Genomic DNA, 10,172 nt, shown 5'->3' with positions numbered 1-10,172 from the left:
TCAAGGAATGAAATCTGAAAAGTCTCCTTCCTGCAAGGGCATATTTATTAGGAGGAACAGAGTGGGGGTGAGAGTGGACTGGTTTGGTGAACCCCCGGCCTCTGGTAAGATCAGAGCAGGGGGTGTTTTACGATGTTGTGGGAAACAGAACAACTTTGATTGCTTCCTCTGCAGCTGGTCACTCAAGCAGAGGAAGCAACCACTTTACTTTACTACGTTGTGAGAGCAAGACAAGATTGGTTAATCATTATAGTCTACATTCCAACATAATCCTATGATAAAGATAACCTGGAAAACCCTAACAGAAGGTCTTCACCTTCACACTAATAAGAAAAGGACCGGAATAACAATAGTGTGAAGGTCTTCAGTTTCACACTAATAATAATAATAATAATAATAATAATAATAATAATAATAATAATAATAATAATAATAAAGTGAACGGGGCGGCTCGGTGGCGCACTGGGTAGCACGTCCGCCTCACAGTTAGGAGGGTGCGGGTTCGATTCCACCTCCGGCCCTCCCTGTGCGGAGTTTGCTTGTTCTCCCCGAGCCTGCGTGGGTTTTCTCCGGGCACTCCGGTTTCCTCCCACATCCCAAAAACATGCTTGGTAGGCCGATTGATCACTCCAAATTGTCCCTAGGTGTGAGTGCGAGTGTGAATGGTTGTTTGTCTCTGTGTGCCCTGCGATTGGCTGGCAACAAGTTCAGGGTGTCCCCCGCCTGTTAGAGATTTGCTCACTCCAACTTATTTTGCAAGAACCAAACAGGAGACAAGCAAGTTCTTTTAGACACCTGCAGGTGGAGAGTCCATTCGTCGCTGTCTGAACAGCGATTATCGAATGAAGTCTAAAAGTCTCCTCCCTGCAAGGGCATATTTATTAGGAGGAACAGAGTGGGGGTGGGAGTGGACAGGTTTGGTGAACCCCCGGCCTCTGATAAGATCAGAGCAGGGGGTGATTTACACTGTTGTGGGAAACAGAACAACTTTGATTGCTTCCCCTGCAGCTGGTCAATCAAGCAGAGGAAGCAACCACTTCATCTTACTCTGCATTGTGAGGGCAAGACAAGTTTGATTTAATCATTACATTGTGAGGGCAAGACAAGATTGATTTAATCATTACAGTCTACATTCCAACATAATCCTACGATAAAGATAACCTGGAAAACCCTAACATCTCCCTCCTGTTTTATCATATGATTATGTCACCCCAAACAACAAAGACAAGTAAGAAAAAACATATATATATGTATAATGAAGAAAGAACAATAGTAAAAATAAAAACAACAAACAATGATAGCAACACTTTCCAGTGAAGATGAGGCATTACCTCAATACCCCAGATCAAACTTATTGTGTAAGCGAAAAACCTGCTGGCCAGATGTTATTAGCAGGAAAATTCTTACACGGCCCCTGTGCCACAGGCGACCAGAATGCTATCAATAAAAACAAAAAGAAAAACACAGAAACAGTACATCTGAGGGAAGAGCGCAAGGACAACTTTGTCTCCGACGGACCATACTTTATGGTCATCTGGAACGTTCGCTCCCCAGACAGGGTCATGAGGGTCAAAGGTTGCAACTGCTCTGCGTCGAGTCCAGAAGAGTTGTGTGCTCCTGTCAGCTGATGATGTCATATCCTGTAGGTGTGGTCTGTCACCCACACTGGTGCACACGCTCCTGTCCAGTTGGCGGGCAGCATCGGATAAACCTTGTGACCACAAAGCCACCAGCCATTCTGTATGAAGTATGTTCCGTTTGATGGTGTAGCCATGTTGGTTGGAGAGCCCTCACCACCTGAAATGGCTCTCTTATCTTGACACTCATCGGTGATGTCCAGAGCTCCCATCCAGTTTCCTCCTGGAGAGCAGTCGTCGTTAATGCAGACGTGGGTCTTGTTACCTTGGATGTAACGTGTAATTCACTCCAGCTGGTCTCTCTGTGTAGGCCACTTGTGGTATTGTTCGTCCTTTAACAGTCACATTGAGATTTGCCCAGAAGTGTTCATCATAGGCACCGTCTGCAAGTCCAGAGTGGGATGGGTCGGCATCACTGATTGTGACTGCTCGGCGTTGATATCCAACTCCTCCCATGGATGCCATACGTTTCGCTTCAGTGACATTCATTGCTCTGGCCTCCAAGCGAACTTGCGTGGAGGAAGGGGGGAGTTTCGAACACACATAGCACGCCTCCTGTGTGTGAGCTCTCACAGTGAACCTGAGGGTTGTCCACCTGTGAGGGGGAGAGATCAGGCGGCAGTAAATTTGCATTGGACACATCTTTCAGTTTGAGCGTCCTGATTAGATAATCTGCCCAGGACTGCTCTTCATCTGTTGCTTGCAACTCTCGTAGTCAATTGTTCTTATGTTCCTGTTAGCCTGCAATTGTCCAAATCAAAAATGTTTTCTTTTAACTGTTTTTCTTTTGAACCTCTAAATCTCTCGTGTTGCTAACCTATCTACACCAGAATAAAAAAAAAAAAAAATACCACAGTATAACGCCAAATGTATTCGAAAATTCATTGTCATAAAGTGTTGTATTATTACTATCTTCCACTATCTGTCCTACTCACTCCCTCCTTTTGAGGCTTGGCAACGCCCATGCCTCACACCTTGACAATTTTTTTTTTTTTTTTTTTTTTTTGGGAGAATGCGTTCTTTACTACATACGATTCCATCATCATTTAATTTGACTTTCTTTCCAAAACGCTTCTCAATTTCTCAGTTCACACATCTTCTACATGTGTTACTGGTTCTCCAGTTTTTTTTTTTTTTTTTTTTGTAGTTACTTATCAACCCAAAAGCTACGTGTTTCTTTCTAACATTCAACCTGCTCAAAATCACTCTTTCATCAAAGTCGCTCTAATTTTCCATAGTAGTCGCCAACGACTTCAACCATTCAACCTTTCATTCAGGCAATCATTCATCAATGCTCATCATATGTATCTCACACAATCTCCAAAAATGAGTCTTCCTATCACATCGGTCCCAATTCATCCAAGCTCACCACACAACATTCATATATCATTTTCAACTCAGGTTTCCTGGTAGAACAATCCACCAATTCAAAAAAAACTTAACTAAAACCAACAATTGGCAAATTAATCTGAATTTTTCTTTGTTTTTAAATTTGAAGAACTCAATCGCTCAGATTTAGCTTGCAATTAGAATTTTGCATAATCTTATAACACAACCAATCAATTATTCCTATTAAATGTAGCATTGCAAAATCTTAAATTCACAATTTAGCTTCTTCCAATTCCTGAAAGCATGTTCTGTCATTTTTTTTTTTTTTTTTTTTCTTCGAATTTCTCATGTGGGCTCGACACTTAACATGCACTAATGTGGATTAGTTTCTGCTTGCAAACAGATTTCTCTCTTTTTCCTCTCATTTTTATCTTTCAAAATCATTTCTGTTCTGCGGTGCAAATTGGATAGACCACAGTCTAGCAAAATTTTTTTTTTTTTTTATACTAAAACTTTAGCCAATGTTCATCATTTTAACATACGCACACACATGCACAGCTCTCGCACGCAAAAGGTAGTTCCCAGCACCAATGATTCTTCAACAGGCTGGCCATTTCCTGTGGTCGATCATGAGCTGGTCCCTCCCATGCACACGAGGACAGCACATTCTAATTTTATTTATTTATCTTCTAGAAGCAAGTTGCATTTCTTTACCACTTGAACTCTCAACTTCCTTTCTACTCCATACTTTCTCTTCCACTTCGGCATATATTGCATACAATTAAGAAATCTACTTGCCATGAACTTCTCGTTTTAAAGAAGAGCAGAGCAAGAGATTTACCGTTTTTATTTCCCATATTAATTCTAGTAGTTTTAGGTTATACAATCTCTTTGTCTCAAAAATATTATTATTATTATTATTACTATTATTACTTATTTATTTATTTAACTATTGCTTTGAGGATCCTCAATGCAGGTTTAAATTGACCTTTCAACAAATTACTAGCCTGTATTATTGCCGTGGATCAATGCTAGAACTGCTTTTTTGTCAATTTATCCTACCAGTCACACACTCAATCACACTAACTCCAGCGCTTTTTTAGGCCTATCCAGGGATGGGTGTAAAACCCTCCCAAACAGCTTTGGAAAAACGGACAAAAGAAAAAATCTACGCCCTTCTTCAATTAAGAAAAAGAAGCTCTGTTTTTCTTAGCCCGTTTCTTCCACTGGGACTTGAACCCAAGCTATTCTTTGGCTTGGAAAAAACATACAAAGAAAAATCTACGCCCTTCTTTGATTAACAAAAAAGAAGCTCCGTGTTTCTTAGCACGTTCCTTCCACTGGGACTTTAACCCAAGCCAGATCCCTCAGCTCGGAAAAACAGACCAAGAAGAGTCTACACACTTCTTCGATGAACGAAAAAGAAGCTCTGCCTTTCTTAGCCTGTTTCTTCCACTGGGACTTGAACCCAAGCTGGCTCCCGTGCACCTCTACGTGTTACGCGTTTAACAACACAACACAATTATGGCCTTTAACTTACTTGTCCCCTGGTTCGTTGCACTGCCGGGTCCCGTCAATCCACCTCTGTCAGACGAAGGCAGACCTAAGATGCTGGCCCAGCGAAGAATTTCCTTCCCAGGTCTTTCTTTACCAGGTCCGGCTAATGGACGCTGGCCCGTCGACGGTGTACAGCGCGTCGTCCTCCGTCAGCCAGATGATGGGTATGAGGGTCCCGGGTTTCGGCACCAAAATGTTAGAGATTTGCTCACTCCAACTTATTTTGCAAGAACCAAACAGGAGACAAGCAAGTTCTTTTAGACACCTGCAGGTGGAGAGTCCATTCGTCGCTGTCTGAACAGCGATTATCGAATGAAGTCTAAAAGTCTCCTCCCTGCAAGGGCATATTTATTAGGAGGAACAGAGTGGGGGTGGGAGTGGACAGGTTTGGTGAACCCCCGGCCTCTGATAAGATCAGAGCAGGGGGTGATTTACACTGTTGTGGGAAACAGAACAACTTTGATTGCTTCCCCTGCAGCTGGTCAATCAAGCAGAGGAAGCAACCACTTCATCTTACTCTGCATTGTGAGGGCAAGACAAGTTTGATTTAATCATTACATTGTGAGGGCAAGACAAGATTGATTTAATCATTACAGTCTACATTCCAACATAATCCTACGATAAAGATAACCTGGAAAACCCTAACACCGCCTACTGCCCGATGACGGCTGGGATAGGCTCCAGCACGCCCGCGACCCCCGTGGGGACTAAGCGGTTCAGAAAATGGATGGATGGATAAAGTGAATGGTGTAGAACAGGGGTCACCAACACGGTGCCCGTGGGCACCAGGTCGCCCGTGAGGACCGCATGAGTTGCCCGCAGGACTGTTCCACAATTAGCTCAAATAGCAGCACTTGCCAGTGAGCTGCATCTATTTATTTTACAGTCAAACCTCGGTTTTCGAACGTCCGGGTTCTCGAACAAATTGGAATTCGAACAAAAAATGTGAGATTTTTTTTGCTTCGGTTGTCGAACAAAATTCAGAGGTCGAACCTCGCGAGATGAGCCGGGAGGACCCGAGAAAACCCGACTACGCGGCCCGGATGCTGACTGACTCCGTTGTTATTGTATTTTCGTTACTTTGAGGATTGTATTAACCTCCAATCATGCCTCCAAAGAAAGCAAGTGGGAGCAGTAAAGCCATCCTAAAACACAAAGACAGTCTCAAAGCAATGCAACAGTGAGCGCCCGGCCGGCCTGCTGTGGTTGCGCGATCGGACTAAATTAAGCGCCCTGCGCACTGAGGTCCACTTAAATTTTGGAAAGTACATCAGGACTTTAAAAATATTTTCTAAATTTTAGCGACGGCTCTGTCACAATAATGCGACAAGCGCAGTGCAGTTGCGCTGTCGGTGACGCGCTACTGTTGCGCGTTCGGGGGTGCGCTGCAGTTGCGCGATCGGACAAAATTAAGCTCCCTGCGCACCTAGGTCCACTTAAATTTTGGAAAGTACATCAGGACTTTAAAAATATTTTCTAAATTTCAGCCACGGCTCTGTCACAATAATGCGACCAGCGTGGTGTAGTTTCGTGGTGGGCGACGCGCTACGGTTGCGCGTTCGGCGGTGCGCTGCAGTTGCGCGATTGGACATATATGCGCAAATGAAAACAGGCTGAAAAAAGGCGTTTTTTTTTTTTTTTTTTTTTTTTTTTTTGTCTTGAAACAGATTAAAAAATGTTCCATTATTTGTAATGGGAAAAATAGATTTGGGATTCGACCGATTCGCTTCTCGAACCGCCTCCTGGAACGGATTGTGGTTAAAAAAAACAAAGTTTGACTGTATTTTTGCTATTCTTGTTAAAATAACACTTACATGTGAACTGGAAATGACAATAATAACACATAATGAAAGCCAAATTGAGCAAATTGGCTATTTCAGAAGTGTGTGTCAAACTGATAGCTCTTTGCCTTAATCAGTACCCAGGAAGTAGCTCTCAGTTTAATAAAGGTTGGTGACCCCTGGTGAAGAATAACATATGTGTGAAGGCCATCGCCTTCACACAATAAAGTGAATGGTGTAGAATAACATATGTGTGAAGGCCATCGCCTTCACACAATAATAATATTATTTTAAATTATAAAAAATTAAAATACTTGGAGAAAAACATTCAAATTCAATTTACTCATGCCTTTATCACTGAATAATAATAATAATAATAATAATAATAATAATAATAATAATAATAATATTTTTAAATAAAAACATGTTTTAAATACTAGAGGAAAACATTCAAACTCAATTTACTCATGCCTTTATCTCTGAATATTGCCCTGTGAGCAACACTATTCTTGGTCGCCAGCCTATTCATCCCTAGTTCCTCCCAGAAGTGTTGAATTTCCACTACTTGTTTTTCTAATGAAGCCTTTGTTTCATCTTGGCATAGTCAGAATATTGTCATCTCTGGACAATGTTTTGCTCCACATGTTTTTCAACACATCATTAGGGCCCAGTAGACAGCTAATATATGTTTATTCAGCAATTTGATTAGGTGCCAGATTTGCACTGTGCTACAGCAATGGATTCAAGCAGTAATGTTGCTTGTTTTGTTGGAATTCACGAAGTCATGATGTTGATAAAAAAACAATAATTAAAGAAATGTTAAATGCAATTTCTGTTGAAATGTGTTAATGCTGAATGTAAATGCACTGAATTGTTGGACTGTAAAATGTGAAATTCTTAGTTCGGATGCTTTGAATCTGTCAAGAAATGTGGAGGAAAGAGAAGATAATACACAAAAAGTGTCTCTTGTTTGTTAATGTCATTGGGAAAATGTAAACATTTCATTAACATAAATAACCAAATCACAATTACTGTCTTACTGTGGTGGACACTTTAAAAGTGCAGATAATTGTTCGACCACTGAAAGTTTAAATGGTTTAACAATTATTTGCATCATTCGCACAGGTATCTTCATATTGTAATTAGCGCACTAGTAGTCTTTATCTTTGCTTGATGACTCCACATTGATTGTTTCCACAGCTGTTATTGCTAGTACTGCGGCACAAATAGTATATCACATTATGTAAAGACTGTCTAGCAGGGGTGTCAAAATCAAATGGACGGAGGGCCAAATAAAAAATTTTGCTACAAGCCAAGGGCCGGACTGATCGAATGTTCATTGAATTTTTTTTAAATGACGCATATAGTCTAGTGAACCTAATTGAACCTACTGAAAACCTAACAAATATATTCCAATATGATCAGATAAATAAAGCAATATTTTCTTATGGCTCTGTCAGTAATCTTTAATTTTCAACAGACACAAAAGACAAATTTCCTTTATATAAAAATCCCCATAACATTAAAGGGAAATGTGCTTTCGGCAGTTTGCAAACATATTTTTTAAGGTTGTGTTAAACTTATAATCATATTAATATAATATCTAGTATCGGAGTGCTCGTGGGGCCCGGCCGGGCATAGCCCGAAATGGAAACGTGGGTCCCCCTTCCCATGGGCTCACCACCTGTGGGAGGGGCCGAAGGGGTCGGGTGCAATGTGAGCTGGGCGGCAGCCAAAGGCGGGGACCTTGGCGGTCTGATCCCCGGCTGCAGAAGCTGGCTCTTGGGACATGGAATGTCACCTCTCTGGCTGGAAAGGAGCCCGAGCTGGTGTGCGAGGCAGAAAGATTCCGACTAGATATAGTCGGACTAGCCTCCACACACAGTTTGGGTTCCGGTACAAGCCCTCTCGAGAGGGGCTGGACTCTCTTCCACTCTGGAGTTGCCCACGGTGAGAGGCGTCGAGCAGGTGTGGGTATACTTATTGCCCCCCGGCTGGGCGCCTGCACATTGGGGTTCACCCCGGTGAACGAGAGGGTAGCCTCCCTCCGCCTTCGGGTGGGGGGACGGGTCCTGACTGTTGTTTGTGTCTATGCACCAAACAGCAGCTCAGAGTACCCACCCTTCTTGGGGTCCCTGGAGGAAGTGCTGGAGAGCGCTCCTTCTGGGGACTCTATCGTTCTACTGGGTGACTTCAATGCTCACGTGGGCAATGACAGTGAGACCTGGAAGGGCGTGATTGGGAGGAACGGCCCCCCTGATCTGAACCCGAGCGGTGTTCTATTGTTGGACTTCTGTGCTCGACACGGATTTTCAATAATGAACACCATGTTCAAACATAAGGGTGTCCATGTGTGCACTTGGCACCAGGACACCCTAGGCCGCAGTTCGATGATCGACTTTGTAGTCGTGTCATCGGATTTGCGGCCGCATGTTTTGGACACTCGGGTAAAGAGAGGGGCGGAGCTGTCAACTGATCACCACCTGGTGGTGGGTTGGCTCCGATGGTGGGGGAAGATGCCGGTCCGACCTGGCAGACCCAAACGCTCTGTGAGGGTCTGCTGGGAACGTCTGGCAGAATCTCCTGTCAGGAAGAGCTTCAACTCCCACCTCCGGCAGAGTTTTTCCCACGTCCCGGGGGAGGCGGGGGACATTGAGTCTGAGTGGACCATGTTCCGCGCCTCCATTGTTGAGGCGGCCGACCGGAGCTGTGGCCGTAAGGTCGTTGGTGCCTGTCGTGGCGGCAACCCCCGAACCCGCTGGTGGACACCGGCGGTAAGGGATGCCGTCAAGCTGAAGAAGGAGTCCTATCGGGCCGTTTTGGCCTGCGGGACTCCGGAGGCAGCTGACGGGTACCGGATGGCCAAGCGGAACGCGGCTTCGGCGGTTGCTGAGGCAAAAACCCGGGCGTGGGAGGAGTTCGGTGAGGCCATGGAGAATGACTTTCGGACGGCTTCGAGGAAATTCTGGTCCACCATCCGGCGTCTCAGGAGGGGGAAGCAGTGCAACGTCAACACTGTTTACAGTGGGGATGGCGTGCTGCTGACCTCGACTCGGGACGTCGTGAGTCGGTGGGGAGAATACTTCGAAGACCTCCTCAATTCCACCTACACGCCTTCCATTGAGGAAGCAGGGCCTAGAGACTCTGAGGCGGATTCTCCAATCTCTGGGGTCGAAGTCACTGAGGTAGTTAAAAAACTCCTCGGTGGCAAGGCCCCGGGGGTGGATGAGATCCGCCCAGAGTTCTTAAAGGCTCTGGATGTTGTGGGGCTGTCATGGCTGACACACCTCTACAACGTTGCGTGGACATCGGGGACAGTGCCTCTGGATTGGCAGACTGGGGTGGTGGTTCCCCTCTTTAAGAAGGGGGACCGGAGGGTGTGTTCCAATTACAGGGGAATCACACTCCTCAGCCTCCCTGGTAAGGTCTATTCAGGGGTGCTGGAGAGGAGGGTCCGTCGGGAGGTCGAACCTCGGATTCAGGAGGAGCAGTGTGGCTTTCGTCCTGGCCGTGGAACAGTGGACCAGCTCTACACCCTCGGCAGGATCCTCGAGGGTGCATGGGAGTTTGCCCAACCAGTCCACATGTGTTTTGTGGACTTGGAGAAGGCGTTCGACCGTGTCCCTCGGGAGGTTCTGTGGAGGGTGCTTCGGGAGTACGGGGTGCCGAGCCAACTTATAAGGGCGGTTCGGTCCCTGTATCACCGATGCCAGAGTCTGGTCCGCATTTCCGGCAGTAAGTCGGATTCGTTCCCAGTGAGGGTTGGACTCCGCCAAGGCTGCCCTTTGTCACCGATTCTGTTCATAATTTTTATGGACAGAATTTCTAGGCGCAGCCGAGGCGTTGAGGGGGTCCGGTTTGGGGACCT

At 45.0% G+C, this 10,172-nt stretch overlaps 1 long non-coding RNA gene across 1 annotated transcript; it reads right to left on the bottom strand.

Annotated features, from left to right (window-relative positions):
* Positions 1–782: 782 nt before the first annotated feature.
* On the bottom strand, positions 783–4,478 carry LOC137840169 (uncharacterized). The gene is made up of 2 exons (XR_011086649.1): positions 2,105–4,478; positions 783–2,020 (listed from the first exon to the last, which is right to left on the bottom strand). It is a non-coding gene; the product is annotated as an uncharacterized lncRNA (long non-coding RNA).
* Positions 4,479–10,172: the final 5,694 nt, after the last annotated feature.

Source organism: Syngnathus scovelli, chromosome 3 (genome assembly GCF_024217435.2).
Source record: "Syngnathus scovelli strain Florida chromosome 3, RoL_Ssco_1.2, whole genome shotgun sequence".
In the NCBI taxonomy this organism is placed as follows: domain Eukaryota; kingdom Metazoa; phylum Chordata; class Actinopteri; order Syngnathiformes; family Syngnathidae; genus Syngnathus; species Syngnathus scovelli.
Note: the sequence above shows the minus strand (reverse complement) of the source record. Positions and strands in the feature narration are given on the sequence as shown.